The 19,561-nt window shown below is 43.2% G+C and overlaps 1 long non-coding RNA gene across 2 annotated transcripts in view; it reads left to right on the plus strand.

Moving 5' to 3' along the window:
• The window catches only part of LOC147996172 (uncharacterized), a 56,418-nt gene extending 37,624 nt beyond the window's left edge, over positions 1–18,794 (plus strand). For both annotated transcript variants that reach the window (XR_015671305.1, XR_015671306.1), the window contains exon 5: positions 18,645–18,794. This is a non-coding gene — a long non-coding RNA (uncharacterized LOC147996172). The remainder of the gene's footprint in view (positions 1–18,644) is intronic.
• Positions 18,795–19,561: the final 767 nt, after the last annotated feature.

The following is a 19,561-nucleotide window of genomic DNA, read 5'->3' on the forward strand; positions in this document are numbered from 1 at the left end:
TTTTGCTTGCATGTATGTCTGTGTAAGGGTGCTGGATCCCCTGGAGCTAAAGTTACAGACAGCTGTGAGCTGCCATGTGGGTGCTGGGAATTGAACCCAGGTCCTCTGGAAGAGCAGCCAGTGCTCTTAGCCACTGAGCTATCCCTCCAGCTCCTTTTATTATATATATAATATTTGATGAGCAAAATTTTTAAATTAAAAACTCTGATGACAATAATCAATCATTCTTTTAAGTTGAGAGCTTTCGTTTATACCTATCAATGAAATGTACCAGCACAAGCCTGAAGAAGCATTCGCCATCCATCTGCTCTGTTTGGTTGCTTTGTGAAGGTACACACACACACACACACACACACACACACACACACACACACACACATTTGTTTTGAGATGACGTTTCATTGTAGACCTGGCTGGCTTCCAACTTGCTATGCAGCTAGAGCTAGCCTTGAACTCCTGATCCTCTTGCATCTACCTCCCAAGAGCAGGAATTACAGGCCTATGTCACTGTCCTCCTTAAAGTTTTACACTTAGGCCTAGGATCCATCTTCCGTTAATTTTAGTGCATATCGTAACAGAGAAAACATGGCCTAACCTCTCAGCATATGTGATCAGTACCAGTTGCCGAGAAGATTGTCCCTCATTCAACTGACTTGGCACATTTATGAAAACCAACTGATAGGGGGGTGGTAGGTTGGAGAGGAAGCATGCTCTCTACTCACAGCACTCTGACGGCAGAAGCAGGTGACTACAAGCTGAAAGGCAGCCTAGTCTCTGTAAGCAAGATCCAGGCTGGCCAGGGCTGCATAACAAGACTGTCAAAAATAAAAAAATAAAAAATAAAGTAAATACGCAAACTGCATATATGTGGCCAGGGCTATATTCTGCCCTATTGATCTGCCTGTTTAACGTTGTCTCTACTAATACCACACCATCTTAATAAATGTAGCCTCTGCTAAACCTTGAAATGTAATTGTGTATGTGTGTGTGTGTGAGTGTGAGAGTGTGTGTGTGAGTGTGTGTGTGTGTGTGAGTGTGAGAGTATGTGTGTATGAGTGTGTGAGTATGTTGTGAGTGTGTGTGAGTATGTGTGTGTTTGTGTGTGAGTGTGTATGTGTGTGAGTGTGTGTATGTGTGTGAGTGTGTGTGTGTGAGTGTGAGAGTGTGTGTGTGTGTGTTCTATGCATGAATTGGGGAGCGATTTTAAACTACAGAGTCATTTCATTCAAAACCAACTTTTTTTTAATCTTTAGAATCTCTCAGCAATAGATAGTGGTTTTCAGTGTAAAGAATGCAAAGGTCTTTTCCAGAGTTTGTTAGTTTTACTCTTAAATTTTTTTTCTTTTTTTTTCGGAGCTGGGGACCGAACCCAGGGCCTTCTGCTTGCTTGCTAGGCAAGCGCTCTACCACTGAGCTAAATCCCCAACCCCTTAAATTTTTGACATATAATTAATAAACAGCACGCAACATCTTTTTGGGGGAGGCTGAGATGGATCAGGTACCACATATAATGAGCAAAGGCCACTGAGACCAGATTTCTTTATTCTTAACCTCTCTCAGGGTTTACCAATCTTATCTATCAGAATCATCTTTTAATCAATGTCTTTAGTTTTCCATGATTTAACCTGTTTCTGTTTCTTTTTCTAGCTATCTAATTTAGATTTAATTTTTTTATTTTTGTTATTTTTAAAGAGAGAATCTCTGGTCTCAAATTGGCCAGACGTGGCTCAGTTTGGCTGACCACAAACTTGCTATACCCTGAAGTTAGCCTTCGAACTCCCGATCCCCTTCCCTCTGTTTCTCTGGAGTGCCAGGATTACAGCATGAACACTCCTCTGAAAGGGGGGCTGGGAGACACACGGTGCCTGTCCGGAGAGCTGTGCGGAGATCACAAAGCAGGACAGGCTTGCATCACATTTCAGTTCCCATGATCTGATAAGAATTCCGGTTCCTGGCGGTGAGAGCCAGGCTCAGCTCAGGAGGACAGGAAAGACAGAACCCTTTGCTGAGAGGCACAGAAGCAAGGCCAGGCACATGGTGAGCCCTGCGAACATGGCAGTTGGTGTGAATAAGGTAGGCCAGAAGTGGTGAAGCTCACTCCTGTCCCACGCTGTTCCAGGAAGGAGATAATAGCAGTTGGGAGTTAACAGGTGGCACCAGAGGAGAGGAAACAGGCTGGCCAATCCTCAGGGCTCAGAGAAGAAAGGAAAGGGCTTTCACTGAGCTGGCAGCAGACCCGGGAATGTCCTCGGGGTCTTGTTTTGGCAAGAAGCCCTGGCTCTCTACAGCTGCTCACCTAACCAGCTTTCTGGAAGTTTGGAGTTCAGACCCAAGATGATTTATACGGTTGCTTGAGAGAGGTGAATAATGAAAGAAGAAACGACCCATAAAAGGACCAGTTAGCGCAAACCTCTGGTTTTCTTTCTCAGCTGGCGGTGCCCTGCCAAGACCTCCCTCCAAACTTGGCTCTGAGCCCTCTGCTCCGTGAAGCAGCGCTCACTGGCGGTCACGCCACTGATTCTGCTCAGCCACACTGATTATCAAGCTTGGCCTTTTCTTCCTTAGCATGAGGGCTCAGGACTCTTCACTCTGAATGAAAATAAGCAGCCGTGTCAATGGTCTCCTGGCTACTGGATCACACCGATGAGGAAAGCCTGCTTACAAGCTTCCCCTGAACCTCCAGGAGAGTGCGCAACTGATAATTCAACACCAAATGTCTGGCTGTTAGCCAGGACTAACAACTGTTCCCTTTTTTTTTTTTTTTTTCTCCAAGCCACATTCTGGTAACCACAGAGAACCAAAATAGATCCTCTGATTCTAGAGCTCAGAGCGTTTTCTAAGGGAAGGTGAAATCACAGTGCAAACTAACCATAGGCTTAGGAGGAGGAAAGGACCTGGCTTGAAAACTTTAGGGGGAAAAAAATTGGTTAACTGCCAATAGAACATTCTTTCGAAATCAAAGAGCCAACTAAACTACTATATTGCTTTACAGATTGCTGCTAGTCGTTATGGTTTGATTAGAATTGCCACATTCACCAACCAAAGTACAAGCTACCTAATTAAATTTGAATTGTAAATAAAAAATAAATAATTTTGTAGTGTAAGCATGTCCTGAAATTGGCCTGTGCCAGATATTACATTGGGATATACTAATATTAAAAATTATTCGTTGTTTATCTGAAATCAAAAATTAACTAGAGGTATATTTATCTGGAAACTTTAGATACATTTCCACTGTGATGCTCAGAAAAGTGAGAAGGATAGGGAGGCGTTCTAAATTCTGGGCAGATGCTGGATTAAGAGATTGCTCTTCGAAGCCAGGCATGGCTGCTTGAGCTTTAATCCCAGCATCCAGGAGGCAGAGGTGGGCGGATCTCTGTGAGTTTGAGACCAGCATGGTGTACAAAGTGGGCTCCAGGACAGCCAGGGCTGTTACACAGGGAACCCCTGTCTCAAAAAGCAAGCAAGCAAGCAAACAAAAGACAAGGGCCTCATGCATGTTAGGAAAGGCTCTGCTGCCTATGCCGTTCCTAGCTTTATTTTTACTCTGTGTTGTTTGTATGCATGTATGAGAGCATGCGCATGCACCACCTGTGTCCAGGAACCTGCAGAGGTCAGAAGAGAAGCTGAATTCCCAGGGAACTGGAGTTCCAGGTGGCTGGTTCTAGCCGCCATGTGGGTACTTGGAATTGAACCTGGGTCCTTGGTAAGATCCGTGAGCACTCCTAACTACTGAGCCATCTCGGCCCTTCTGGTTTTACTGTCTTATTTGGAGACATGATTTTGCTCAGTTGCTGAGGCCAGCTAGGAACTCGCTCTACCACTCAGGCCCACCTTGGCTTGGGACCTTCCCGCCCCGGTGTTGAGAGTGGTTGGGATGACAGGTATGCATACAGTAGCAGCAGAAATGTAGGCCTTTTAATAATTCTATTAAAAGACAAGTGACAGAAAGAATCCCGTGTATCAGACCTTCTTCTAGGCACTCAGTTTCTATATTATTTAATGACTAGTTTCCTGTTCAGTTTCAGTTTGAAAGCTCTCAGCAGGATAAACTCATCTTGACAGGACTTGGAAATATGTAATGAGGTATCTCAGTTTCTTTCTTTCTTCTTTTGCTTTTTTGTTTATATTTTTGACCTACCTACCTACCTACCTTCCCCTCTCTCTCTCTCTCTCTCTCTCTCTCTCTCTCTCTCTCTCTTTCTTTCTTTCTTTTTTTGAGACAGGGTCTCACTATGTACAGCTCTGGCTGTTCTAGAACTCACTATATAGACCAGGCTGGCCTCAAACTAACAGGCCTCACCTGCTTTTTCATCTCAAGTGCAGGGGATTAAAGGTGTGGGTCTTAGCACTCTATTGCCACGCAAAACACCACAAACAAAACCAACCTGGGGGAGAAGGGGTTTGTTTCCTCATACAGTCTACAGTCTATCATAAAAGGAAGTCAGGGCAGGAACTGAGACAGGGGAGAATCTGAAGCCGAGGCGGTGGAGCTCTGCTGCTCACCGAGGCCGTGGAGCACTGCTGCTCACTGCCTTGCTCTGTGGCTTGTTCACTCTCTCTCTTTTCCTTAAATTTATTTCATTTATGCTATTGAGTATCTTATCTGAATGCATGAATGTACACAATGTGTATTCCTATTGGAGCCCCTAGAACTGGAGTTACAGATAGTTGTGAGCCACCACGTAGGTGCTGGGAGTTGAACCCTGGTCCTCTGCAAGAGAAATTAAATGCTTCGCATACCATTCAGGAGTGATCCAGCCCATAGTAGGCTGCCCCCCCCCCCCATCACTCCTTAATTAAGCAATGGCCCCACTGACTTGCCCACAGGCCAATCTGATGGGGCATTTTCTTATTTGAGGTTCCCTAATCTCTGATGATACCCTGGTTTCTGTTAACAAAACACTAAACAGCACATGTCAGTTTAAATCAATAAAATTTACTGAGCTCAGGGCTGGACTGTATTTCAGTGGTCCAGTGTTCGTCTTGCATGCACAAGACCATGGATTTGGCCCCCAGCACCACTGAATATGTAAGTTCGTATTAGAAAACAAATGACTCAGCAGTTAGAAGTGTGCTCTGCTCTTTGGAGAACCAGATTCAGGTCACTCTATCCAGGAGGTCTGATGCCTCTGGCACCTGCACTTGTGTGAACACACACACTCACACACACTCACACACACTTGCACGGTACTGTGTCACACCACAACCCTATGGGAGGATAATATGTATTTGTTTAGCTTTAAGAGAAAGCAGCTAAGTACCTTTATTCAAAGCAGAGCATATTAAATAAACCTTGAAAGGCAGAGTAAATAGACCTTAACAAATTTGCTAATTATACTTACTTGTGTACATAATTGCTTATTTAACAAACACTTTTAAATTAATGAATTTATTTTAATTGACCGAAAAGCCATAGTTGTGTATGCAATATGATGTTTTCAGATATGTATGCATCACAGAATGGTTAAATGGCACGCACCACCCACATGCTTATCATAGGTTGGGATAAGGTCCCTCAGAACCTCTCACGGTTGTCTTCTCAACAAGTACATATTGAATGGAGAGGTTGAGGCCACAATCCCGTTGGGGTTCCACTGGGGCAGAGAGAACATCAGGGGCCTGTTTTGGTAAGCACTCCTTGGGGTGTGCCCGCAGAGACAGAGGTCTCTGTGTGAGATCTTCAGGACATTGAAAGCTCTGCAGAAGACTTGGATTTAGATGAGGCCGTGGGCCTGTCTGGAGCTTCAGCCAGTCACAAAGGGAGGCAAGGAAGTAGGCATCTGGAGGAGTCTGAGTCAACCGAGAAATGCCTAAGCGACCAGTGCCAGACCAGTGGAGGACTGGCAGTAGCTGATTGGCTGGAAAAGGTAGCTCCAAGGCCGTTGTCCAAAGAGTTTAGTCTGTTTGCAGCAGACTGCCCAGGAGAGACGGCTGTAATGGGATTGGCCTTTTCCGCCAGGGAACTCTGTGGGCATCCACTCCAGGGTGACTGCCTCAGCTTACCACAGATGACAGCAGCAAGGCAGCAAAAGACTTAGATCTCTCCTGTTCCCCCCGCCCCACCCCATACTCTCCTCCCCTCCCTTCTCCTTTCTCTCTTCCTTTGTGTCACACTTATTTATTGAAGTACTTGTTCATTTCACATAGCTGGTCACGTGTGAGTGGCAGGGTCACATGGTGTGTCTAAGTACTCATGTACACAGATACAGCAGCAGCAACAAGGGAGTCCCAGATGGAAGACTGCACACAGTAGCCGCTTCGAGGCCATTTTTCTGCATTACTCAGCTCTGTCCGAGTCAAGGCTGGACAGGGTTTGCTCTCCACCTGTGATGATACTGAGAATGACTGCCCTGTTCCCACTCGGAGTCTGAGGAGTTCTGCAGGTTACCTCAATCAGCCCTCCTTTCTCGCCGGTGCTTCTCTCCTTCGATGAATGAACCTTTAAAGACGGTCTCAGACCTGCTTCCATGGGAGCCTTGGGTGAAGCAGGGCCTGACTGCACTGGGTGAGGAGGGGCCGCGGCATTCAGGGCTGGGTGGCTCTCCTTTCTTCCCGAGCTCTTTCGTTGTTGTCCTTGTCACTGTCGTTGTTGTTGCTGTTGTTGTGAGGACTTCTTATATCGCTCATGGTGTTCTAGAACTCCCAGAAATCCTCCTGCCTCAGCTTCCAGAGTATTGGAATTACAGATGTGAGCCAGCACACCAGGGTCTTTTGTACCAGGCTGAACTGAATTCTATGTAATGAAAAATAACCTTGAACTTGTGATCATCCTGCTCCACTTCACAGGTCCTGGATTACGGCTATGTACCACCATGCCAAGTTCATGTGGTCTACAGGTTAGACCCAAGGCTTTCCCTGAGCAACTAAGTGCTCTACCAACCTTTTCTCCTCATTGTTCTCGATGAACCTATGAATTTTGTAGGTTTTTTTTTGCTTCCTCAAGGAGATTACCATTTGAGAAGCAGTCACGGGAAGACTTTGTTTTTGAGGCTAGCCTGGGCTACATAAACCTATCTCAAAGAAAAGACCCTGAACAACTGCAGCAATAACATCAACAAATCTCATGTATTTATATTGCGTCACACTGATGAAATGACGTAAAGAAATACATACAACTGTTACACTGGACTTAAAACAGCTTCTCTCCAGCTACACTTCCCAACACATAATTCTTACATATTTGAGTTTATTCCTGGATATGCTTTTTTATTGTTGGCATTACTATTAAAGGAAAATCTTCTGTTATTCTTTTCCTAACTGCTTGTAAGAAAAGTCCTTGCAAGAATGCTCATGATGTTCATCTGTACAGAGCGAATCATATCACCTGAAATAAGTTATCATTTCTCTTCTTTTTTTGGTTCTTTTTTTTTTTTTTTTCCGGAGTTGGGGACTGAACCCAGGGCCTTGCGCTTCCTAGGCAAGCGCTCTACCACTGAGCTAAATCCCCAACCCCATCATTTCTCTTCTTATATATTAACTTGTATTCCTTCTTCTCTTGTTCTCCCTCTAATGGACTTTCACCTGCTCGTTGACAATTTCCTACATGAAAACAATTCCCTTTGGTCATACGGACCCTCAGTTCCTTCCTCCCAGTTCTCCCAGGCACCTCCGACATGCAGCCTTCCTCTTCTATTCTTGCCTGAATTTGTTGCTAACACACCAACTCGAGTTGGTGCTGCCTGTCGGGACGTCAACTGTTTTGTTGACTTGATCCCATAGGTAATCATAGCAGCTACAGTGAGTCCACAGGTACGGTGGCCATGTTGTCCCTCTTCCATAATGGTCCCTGAGTCTTGGTTGGGGGTGGGGAGATATTGCTTTAAATGTTCCATTTTGAGCTGAGCAAAAAAAAAATGATGATCAGCAGTTTGGCCAGTTATAAGTGTCTGCGTTAATTGCTGACCACTGAAGAGAAAGCTTCTCTGGCCAAGGTCAAGGGTGGCAGTCAGCTATGCTTATACACACAAATATTTAGAAGGCAGTTTGACGGCATGCAATCCCTAGGGTCTATGACCTTCAAAGTTATGGGCTTTGGGCGAGTTTTATAGTAATAGACCTGAATTCCTTCCTGTGGATCAGACCTCAAATCAGATCCCAAAACAATTGGGCAATTGGCATGCTTGGCAGGTTAATGTTGTAGCCGAAAGAGTTGGCTGCAAGGATATCACTCATGTCTGTTCTCCCTCACCGTCCTGCACAGGACATTCGGGGACTATGAAAGCTTATCAGCAGGGAAGAAGTTCTCAAGGGAGCTCTGCCATGATCTCTCTATATCCTGCAACCAAAGTACATTGTGTCTCCAGCAACAGCGTCCTGGTACCGCCTAGTTCTGGTGGGTGACCAAGAACAATGCCAATCACACGTGCTGCTTTGGAGACTTCTGGTGAATAACTCACAGGGAAGTCTATCATCCCTGCTACTGAGATTTCCATGCAATAATCTGTGTTTTCTGGGGGGAATTGTCTACCTATGCAAAGCTTCTATGCTCAGACCACTTCTAACTTTTAATGCTATTTTTAGATTAGCTTTCAAAGGAGTGGGGTTTTCCTACATCTTTAGCTTTGGTGAACTCACTGCTCTCCTGCATGGCCAGACTGCACAGTGGATACATTTTGCTTGTACACCCGTCCTGCATAGACTGTTCCCTCCCACCCAGTGTCCCCTCTCCACTCTCATATGTGTTCTAGTATCTCTTCTCCCCTTAAGACTTCTCTCTTCTTTCCCACCCATTCCTCTCCATCTTCCTAGGTTCTTTAAATACACAAATCTAAGAATTCTAAGCTAGGATTCACATATGAGGAGTACACACAGTATTTGTCTTTCTAGCACTAAGGCACCTCACTTAGGATAGGAGAATATCTAGTTCCAACCATTTTCTTGCAAATTTCACAGTTGTATTTTTCTTTCATTTTTATGGATTTTTTTGGTTGTTATTGTCACATGTTTTGTTTTGATTTCTTTTTTGCTGTTTCTTGTTTTCCAAGACAGGGTTTCTCTGTGTAGCCCTGGCTGTCCTAGAACTTGCTCTGCAGACCAGGCTGGCCTTGAACCCAGAGATCCACCTTCCTCTGCCCTGTGAGTGCTAGGATTAAAGGTGTGTGCTAGCATGCCTGGCTTGTTTTCTTTTTTTCTTACTAGCTGCATAAAATTCTGTTGTGAGTGTGTATTCCGCTTTCATTATCTACCCATCGGGCGGGGAGCACACAGGCTGATACCATTTCCTAGTCACTGTGAACAGAGAAATAATGGACAGGGATGAGCGGATCCCTCCACTGGGGCTATGGAGTCCTTGGGGTATGTGTTCAGGAGTGGCAAAGCTCCATCACACACTACCCCTATTTTTAGCTTTCTGAGGAACTTCCACACTGATTCGCTGATGGCTAAGGGAGTCTGCACCCCAGCAACAATGACGAAGGGATGCTTCTTCCCCATATCCTTGCCTCCGTGCGTTACCATTCTTGCCTTTATGATGTGCATTCTGACTGCAGCGAGATGGATCTCAAAGTACTTTTTGTTTGCATTTTCCCGATGGCCAATGATATTGAACACCCCTTTAAATGTCTTATACTCACTTATGTTTCTTCTTTTGAGAACTGTGTTGAGTTCCATGACCCATCTATTTTTAGTGGCTTGTTTCCTTGATTTTTAAAATTTTTCTTGATGTTTTTTGTATATTCTAGATACTAATTGTATGTCAGATTTATAGCTGGCAAAGGTTTTCTCCCACTCTGCACGCTGTTACTTCATTTGATTGACAGTTTCCTTGCTTATGCAAAAGCTCTGATTTCCTGAGATTCCATTTATCGAGTATTATCCTTGTTTTCTTACCAATAAGACGTCCGTTGATAACGTTCCGGTCTGGCCTCCAGCTTGACTTGTTTTATCTGCTTTTTCTTCTAGATGTTTGGTAGTTTCAGCTCTGTCAAGAGGGCCTTGATCCCCGCAGAGCTGGTTTTCGTGTGAGTTGAAAGATAAGGGTTTAGTTTCGTTTTCGACATGTGCATCTCTCTGGCTTCCCCAACCCCATTTGTTGAGGAGCTTGTTTATTCTTCAAAGTGGGTTTTTGATGTCCTTGTTGAAATTTAGACAGCTGTAGTTGTAAGGCCTTTTAAGTGGGTGTTCTAGTGCGTTGGTCTGGGTCATGCCTTTATCATTATGGTTCTTCGGCGTAAACTTGAAATCAGGTACAGTGAGATATCGAGCCGTAATCTCTTTTAGGGTTGTTTTAACTATGCGAGTTTCTTGTGCTCCCGCTGGAATTTTAATTTTTGAAAATATTTTTCTGGATAATGTCCCTAGAATTTGATTGTGGGTGCATTGAATCTGTATACTGTTTTCAATAACAGCCGTTTTTACAATTTCGATTCTTCAGACCCATGAGACTGGGGAGTCTTTCCTGTTCTGGTATCTTCCTCAATTTCTTTTCATTGCTTTCAAGTTCTCATTGCTGAGATCTTTCGCAATGTTGGTTAGTTGGTTTTTCCCAAGGGTGTTTGGTTCTGTTTCGCTGTGAATGGGACTGTCTCCCTAACTCCTTTTACAATTTGTCATTGGTATGTATAGGAGGACGAGTAGTTTTCATGTATTAATTTTGTGCCCTGCTACTTTGCTGAAGATCATCATTAGTTTTAAAAGTCATCTGACTTTTAGACCAGATATCTATAAGAGACCCTAATACAAATAGAATCATATCAGCTGCAAATGAGAGACAGTCTGACTTCTTCCTTTCTCAATGTGTCACTTTGAGTTTCTTCCCTGGTCTTACCACTCTGGCTAAGACTTCCAACACTATAATGAATACAGATAAAGGGAGTGGGCACCTTCGTCTTGTTCTTGATATCAGAGGGAATGGTTTCTCCCCATTTAATATGCTGTTAGCTGTAGGTATGTCATATAAAGCTCTTATTATGTTGAGATATGCTCCTTGCCTTCTATTCTTAGTTTCTGCAGGACTTTTTAACAGGGTGTTAGGTTTTGTCAAAGCTGCATCTATAGAGATGATCCAGTGATTTGTGTCCTTGAACCCATTTACATAACTTATTAACTTATTGATTTACATATATTAAACCAGCCCTGCATTTATGGAATAAAGAAAACTTGATCATGGTGAATAATCTTTTAGATATGTTCTTGAATTTGGTTAACAATGTTTTGTTGGGAATTTTTGTGTTTAAGTTCATCAGACAAATTCATGTGTAACTTTTTGTTGTTGTTGTATCTTCTTTACCTGCTGTTCGTATCAGACACTACCAACGCTGGAGAATGAGACTGTTACTGCCCCTCCCTTTCTTAACTTATGGACTAGTTTGAGAGGCATTGGCGGTAGTTCTTTGAAGAACTGTTGAAATTCACACCAGTGAATCCACCTGGACCTGAGCTCTTTTTAAGTTTAAATTTTAAGCTCTTTTTAAATTCTTTAATTATTGCTTTGATTCACTGCTTATCAACCAGTTTAAATTGTTGCTCTCCTCTTAACTTAATTTTAGTAACTCATATGTACCTAGAAATTTATTCATTTCTTTTAGATTTTCCAATTTAGTGGAATATTTGTTTTCAAGATAAGACCCGAGGATGTTTTGAATTTTGTTAGCACATCTTACAACAGCCTCCTTTTCTCCTCTAATTTGGTTAATTTCGGTCCTCTCTTGGCTCAGCGTGTGTCAGTCATATCTGTCTTTTCAGAGAACCGACTCTGCACCATTGACTCTTTAGATACACGTTCATGTTCATTGTATGAATTTCTGACCTGCTGCTAATGGTTGATTGTTATTTGGCTGTTATTAGGCTGTGCTTCCTTTCCTCAGCTTTAACGTGCATGGAGATCACTCTATGCAGGTTTTGTTACTTTCCCTTTTTCTTTTTGAGGCAGGGTCTCACTATGTAGCCCCTCTGACCTGGAATTCACCGTGTGAACCATGATGGTCTCAAACTCACAGAGATTCACGTGCTTCTGCCTCCCAATTCGTGGGATTAAAAGCACGCACTCCTGGCCTCTGTGGTTTCTTAATAGAGTGCTTAAAGCTGTAAATTTTCCTTTTAGGATGGCTTTCATTGTATCACATAGGTTCTGATGTGTTGTGTTTTCATTTTCATTCAATCCTAGAAATATTTTATTTCCTCCTTAATTTATTCAAGGTCCCACTCATGCTCCATAGTATGTTGTATTGTTTAACATGTATAAGTTCATATGTGTTCTTGCCGTTGATTTGTAGTCTAGTTGTATTGTGATCAGACAGAATACAAAGAGTTATTTCAAGTTTCCTTTGGTTAAGACTTGCTTTGTGTCCTAATAAAGTCCCATGAGACACTGAGAAAACTGTGCTTTTTGCAATATTTGGATGGAATGCTCTGCAGATGTCTGTTCAGTCCATTTGACCAGTGATGTCATTTAGTTTATATCTCTGTTTACTTTTGTCAGGATTAATAGGTGAGACTGGAGTAGTCAAGCCACTGCTACTGTTGTATTGGGGCTGATCTGTGACTCCCTGTAGTAGCTCTTGCTTTATGGCATGAGATGCCCATGTATTGTGAGCATATGTGTTTAGAAGATTACTGGTCCCTTGGCTGAGTGACTGGTAGTCAGTATGAAGTGACCATTTTTCTCACTTGCTTTGGTATGCAGTCTATTTTGTCAGGATTAGGAGAACAATATGCTGTTTCTATCATAGATCCCTTTGCTTGGAATACCCTTCTTTGCCCTTTCACCCTAAAGCACTGTTTGTCCTTTGTGGTGAGGTAGGTTTCTTAGAAGCAGCAAATAGATGGCTCTTTATTTTTGACCCTACCTACTGGTCTGCATTTTTAAAAAACAATTTATATTTGGTTTGTAATTATTGGTTGAGTGCGCGCGCGCGCGCGCGTGTGTGTGTGTGTGTGTGTGTGTGTGTGTGTGTGTGTGTGTGTCTACTTATGTGTACATGACACAAGCATAGGCACCTGCTGAGGCCAGAGGAGAGCATAAGATTTCCTAAAGCTGGAGTTACCTGCACTTGTGAGCCACCCGACCAGCATAGGTGTTGGGGACAAAAGGTAAGCTCTCTGTAAGAGTAGCATGTACTTCTAACCACCAGGCTCTCCTCAGCTCCAGTCTATGTCTTTGACTCGGGAATTGAGATCAGTGATAATTTAGAGTTCTTACTGAAACTCTAAATGTATGTATTTATTGCTGATATTTTTGGTGATTTTTGTGGTTTGGGGACTCTTTTTCTCCTCCTTATTATTATTTTAGGTTGGTTTATTCTTTCTTGTGGCCTTGCGGATTCTTTGTATTGCTTTTCTGTGGAATTCTTTCAAATAGCTTCAGTAAGAGCTGGCTTAGTTGTCAGAAATTCCTTTATTTTATAAGAATTTCTTATTTCCTTCAATTGTGAGAGAAATCTTTGCTGAATAGTATTTTGGGATAGTTGTTGGCTTTCAGAACCTAGAAGGCATCATTCCAAGCCTCTCTGGCTTTCAAAGTATTCTGCTCATGGCCCTGCCTCGCATGTGACTTGGTGTTTCTCTCTTGCTGATCTCAATATACATTGGGGGAGGGCTATATATTTAATGTTTTAATTACAACCTGATCAGGGAGGTTCTTTTCTGGTTTTGTCCGTTTGGTGAATTAAATATTTCCTTGCCTGGTGGATTGGCATCTTTTTTTCCTAACTCTGGGGAATTTTGTTAAAATCCTTTGAGAAGGTTGTCTGTGTATTTAGAATGAGATTCTTCTCATTCTTCTCTGCGTACAACTGGTCAACCTGGACTTTGCAGGTTGCTCTGCATATCTTGCAAGCCCAGCTGATACCTTTTATCATCTCCTCTTGATCTTGCTGTTCTGTTCCGGTTCTTGACTTTGTCTTCAAGCTTAGACTCTGTCCTCTCTTTTGTTCTTTCCGCTGCTAAGATTTTCCACGTCTATGCTCCCTTATTTCCAATGTGTCAGCCTGGTTTTCCTGAGGAGTTCTTGGTATTGAATTCCTCCTTCACATCACCCATCACCTTCTCTACTTCATTTGACTGCTTGGACTTTGGAAATGTTGATGATTATGTCTGTGATGTCATCTAGCTCACATTCACTAGACAACATGGCTGTAAAACAGTAAGTTTTGAAGAATTAGGTCATATTATTTTCTCACATTTCTTATGTTGTTTCATCAAGACTTATACATCCAATGTTTTTTTCTTTGCTTGGCTTAATTTTTATCGAATATATATGTTTTCAGTTGACAAAATTTGCAATGTTCAGATGGGATTTGTATGTAATAATGATGATTTAGAAAATGATTCCTCAGACCAGAAGCTCCAGGTGACTGGTACAAGCTATATGTCATCTGCGTAGGCATCCCTGGGGGACAACCGTAGGTGAGGGGCATCACCACTGTGCATCTGTCATACCAGCCAATGAAGAACCCCTGCCCCTTAGACTTGGGAAAGTTGTCGGGGAAGAAACAACCAAGGGTACTCTATCACATACTCAGATCTTAGTAATAAGATTAAGAATGGGTAGGAAATAAGTAGGTAAGAATCAGGGTTGAGCCTTCCGTTGACTTTGAAAAGATAATCACGATTTAGCGTTACATCAGTCTTGGAAAGGTAAAGTGGGTAAGGATAACGATAAAAAAAATAGATCAATTTTGAAGAAAAGAAAAGATCAAGGTGGGTAAAGCTAGAGAGGAAAGTTGGGATACTGTTGGGGTCCACAGATTTCAGGGATCGCACAGTACGGAAAGTTGCAACTGAGAAATAAACAGAGACACAACTAAAGAGAATCGTGCAGGACGCCCCGCAGTGAACTGGATGAACACACACGAGGATCCTAAAGCCAGCGCAGCAGCAGCCAGACAAAGCCAGTGTCCACGAGACGTGTACATAGGTGGTAAATGATGGAAAGGAAGAAGTTTAAAAGAACACAGCTGAGTGGGAAGGTGAGGTTCTCTCTCAGATCCCTCTGGCTCCAGTTGTCTTTCCTGTGCTGGTGTACCGCAGAGAGGAGAAGGGGAGCGTTTGGCCTCCCCAGTGTTTGTGGTCTTGGGGAGCTCTGGGACTGCTGGGGCTAGAGGCCTGCTTCCTAGGTATTCTCTCAGTTTTTCTCAAGTCTGATCAGAAATTTCTATATAATTAGTTAAATTTTGGGAGGTAGTACCCCTATTCAGAGGCCAGCAGGAAATGAAAGAGACAATTTGCTTTCCAGAGCAGCCCAGTTCTGGCGCCTGTGGACTCAGACTTTGTATAGTCAAAGATGGGTCGACAAAGAACTAGGTCTGTGAAACGTGAGTGGAACTCGCAATGCACATTTTCAGAAAGCATGTATTTCACATGTTATTGTGGTCCACGCGTATACTCCACCTACATAGAAGTGAAGATTTCCTCAATGACTAAATGCACTGGGGACCACTTCCCAATTGTAATTGCTTAATAAACTACATTGTACCTTAACGTCAATATTGGCCACCTAAAAGCTGCGGGTATTCATTTTAAGGCCTCATATCCGGTGTGTTGGATATATTGAGGTTCAAGGAGTGGAAGTAAAATTATTGGTATAATTCTCTCTTTCATCTAAGTTTTTTTTTTTTAAAAAATTGGTCAGGTGTGGTAATATTCACTTATAATACTGGAGAGACTAAGGCAAGAATATCCCAAATTTGAGACTTGCCTAGACTATAGGAGGATTTCAAGTCTAACATAGGTAACTTGGAAAGGTCCTGTCTCAAAATTCAAATAACAATATAGTTCCCTATGTAGTGGGGGTGCATACCGTTAATCCCAGATTTCTGAGTTTGAGGCCAGTTTGGTGTACAGAGCAAGTTCCCAGACAGCCAGGGCAGCACAATGAAACCCTCCCCCAAAGCACAATAATTTTAAAATGTAGCTCAATCAAGAGTAAGAGTCTACACAAACTCAAGTATCCCAGGCTGGGTACAACTTGGAACGTCTGACCATCCTCCCTGTACCTCCCGAGTGGCGTCATGTGTAACAGGCAATGCAACAGCTGAGCTCCCTCCCCAGGCCTGACTCAAGATGTTGACACCCAACAACTTAAGGCTAGTTTATAACAGAATCCCTAGACATCCCACCACACAGAGACTTTCGGTTTTGGTTTTGGTTTTTTAATTGTGTGTGTAGAGGCTTAATTTAAGGTTTTACCAAGTAATCTAGTCAATTACTCTCTTTTCTCTCCCCTTTTGCACTTCAAAACACATATGCTATAAGCCTAGGCACTGTGGGCCTGCCCTGCTCAGATAGACCAAAAGCCTGGGGGAGAGGGGTGGGGTGGGGAGTTGGGAGCTTACAGGAAGAACTTTCTGGAACATCTGGCCTGTTGTCCGTTAAGGCTCTGCTCCCATACACAAGAAAGTGAATTCATGTCAGACTACCCGTTCCCAATTTTAATTTACCATTTACTCTTTGTACTGTCTGTCAAAGTGCTGAGAGTTACCTTAAATGGAAGGTTGAGTGCATCCAAACCTTTCCAAGGGGATGAAGGAGTCTGTGATTTGAAAGAATGAAACTGCCGTTTCCCCTCTGCCCTAGAACCTCCACAGCCTGAGGAAGCAAAGGAGCAAATGACTGCTGTCAAAGGCATCTGCAGATGCTCTCCCGGGGACTCAGGCGATCTTTGCTGCCCCACCCTCTCCCACTTCACCAGTGCCTCCTGGGGCAGCCTCCAGGATGGCAGGTGTTTCATTACTGAAAAATAGCTGAACTCCAAGAGTCTTCGAGAACAGATAAGGCAGCGTTCATGCTTACTTGGACACTTAGTTCCGGGTTCCTCGGCTGAGGGACACGAGAATACACTTATGCCTTAAAAATCACACGGTTTGAAGGATAGAGCCGTGATAAATGATTACTGCGTTTGTACAGTTTGTTTGTTTGTTGTGTTTTGTTTTTCAAGATAGGGTTTTTCTGTGTAGCCCAGGCTGTCCTAGAACTCTCTATGTAGATCAGGCTGGCCTCAAACTTAGAGGTTTGCCTGCTTCTGCCTCCTGAGTGTGGGATTAAAAGTGTGGGTTACCACTGCCAGGTAGATTTTTTTTTTTTAAAGCATTTGCTTACTTTCATTTTTCTTCTCTTTTTGTTTTGGTAGTATTAGGAACTAAGCCTGGTTGGTTTTATTTATTTCAAGGACATTTTTATTTATAATGCAGTTTGTAAAAATTTTAACTGTGTTTTAAAAAGAGGAAAGAAACCTACACCTTCCATATACTTCCACAAGTATTCTGCTACTGAACTACACTCCCAGTCCAGTGACTTTAATTAATTAGTAATTAGACTTTTAATTAATTAATTAATTAATTAATTAATTGTGCTAAAGATCAAATCTAGAGTCTCCAGCATGCTGGGCAAGAATTGTATCATTAAACTGTACCCCAGCCCTAACTTAAGGAGCCCATAGCCAGATGAGAGAAGTTTCAGTTGTGTTTCCTGCCCCATCAAACATACATGGACGTAGGTCTGAGGATGATGTCCTTTATGGAGTGCTAATGATAGTACAAAGACAGAAAGCCACCTCCATGGGCCAGGTGTAATCTCAGTTCCGGGGAGACAGAGGTGGGACGATCTCTGGGCCAGCCTGGGCCAGAGAAGCCCAGTGAGACGAAGCCCAGGAGTGTAAAGAAGGAATCCAGTGTAATTGTAGAAGCCCAGAGGTCATCTGCCGGCATCAGCCAAGGGGCCCTGCAAAAAGGGCTGGAGCTTTCTTATCCTTGAAGAACGGGAGCCACGCTAGGCCTGTCTGTCCTGGGTTACTTTAAACGAGGCAGTTTTAATGCCGAATGAACATAAGGAGTCGCAAAGGTTTTCTTAGCATATTTGGTGCATAAACTGAAGTCTTTCCTCCTCGAATTATTGTACCAGCTCGTGTTCTGTTACATACAAAGGAGAGAAAGAAAAGTATAGTTTCTCTTAAAACACTGCTTAAAAAGTAGCTCTGGCAAGACTTGACTAGATCTTTCTGCTGATAATATTACTATCCAGTTAACTAAGCTGAATACTTATTGATGCTTTTCTACAAATCCAGTCCTCCTGCTGACTGGGAAGGAAAAGTTACAGATCCCAATCTTAATAGCTCGCAACTAGCTGTGAACTCAGTTAACAAGAGCAACGATGCTTTGGGACAGACGGCTAAGGCTGGCCACCAGTACGGTAGTCTGTAAGGCGTGGCTTTGATTTTTTTAAACCCTAATAATGGTTTTTAAATGCTTTAACTTCGATTTTAACCCACCAGAGGTAATGGAAATGAAACGTTATTAGGATACAGGGGGGAGGTGGACCTGTTCAGAAATTGTTTTTTGGAGCAAATCTCATTTGCGTTGTCAGGAAATTAGCAGTCCACTTTACGGGAATCAGCCACGGCAGCAGCTCGATCTACTCGCAAACACTTTATGAACATATGCACACTCCAGCTTGGTAGTGTCCGGAGAGCAGACATGAAAGAGCAGCAGTGGCTCGGCCTAGCAGAGTTAGCCAGGCCTCAGTTGAGTCGGCACAAGTCCTCCGACCACCAGGACCACCAGGGTTACCAGGAGTTCTCGGCTGTGCCTCTCTCAGCAAAGATGAGACCAAGAAGCATCGTAAAGCTAGCTATGCAAGCAAGCCTAGCCCTGTCACTGTCTGTGAATCTTATTTATGCTCCCTCCAAACATCATCCCTGTCCCCCACAGGCCTTGCCAATCAGCCCGAGTCTGCAGAAGCTCCAAGAAGCCACCAGCACAACACCAGAAGATGTTTTGTGTGTTCTCTCTATGGAGTCCTGGCAAATCATGACCAATAGACAATGGTAAGGTGTACCAATACCATCTAGCATCATCTACCATCTGTTGGGTCTTTCTTGGCATCATGTGTCCTTTTACGTGTTTGCTTTAGCAAAACATCCTTTGTGCAAAACAGTCCAGTGTCTGCTTCAGCGAAACATTCCTTCCCTTGTCTGCCGGCAAATCACCCTCTCACCTGTGACTTCCTTCCCCTTTGTATCTTTGTACCGTTGCTGTTTCAATGTAAGAATAGCAAAGAAGAATACAAAAAGGCTTCACAACTCACTCACTCCTCTGACTGCCACGCATAATAACAATAAAATTAAATTTAAAATATTTCAGTGCAAAAATAAATATCTAAGCACTTGCGTTGTTACATACAGTACCAAAGACATTTAGTTGACTTGCTAAGAAGCACATCTTGACATTAGTGTGAACAAAGACCTGCTTTCAGTTGATGAAGACAGAGAGCAATCCGTGGCAAACCAGCCGCAATCTTATTCATATTCTAAGTTGGCCACACTGTCTGCTGCATGAGTCCAGCCACAAACATCTGCAGGGGGAAAGCTGAAGACAGCCTGCCTTGTGGGCAGACATATAATTCTCAATGCTTAGGCGAAGCAAAACTACTTTGACCTGAGAAGGCTTCGGTGAAGATATCAGTTTTCTCCTTGGGTTCCAGAGTCACCTTGAGTCCGTGTCACCTGTGATGAGAACTCTAAGGACAGGTAAGATTGTCACAGCTGGGTTCTGAATATCCATCCACCAACTTAATGTAATGAGCAGTTATGTAAGATACTATGTAAGGCTTAAGCCTGCAGTCCTGT

Source organism: Rattus norvegicus, chromosome 2, assembly GCF_021556685.1.
Source record: "Rattus norvegicus strain SHRSP/BbbUtx chromosome 2, alternate assembly SHRSP_T2T, whole genome shotgun sequence".
NCBI lineage: Eukaryota > Metazoa > Chordata > Mammalia > Rodentia > Muridae > Rattus > Rattus norvegicus.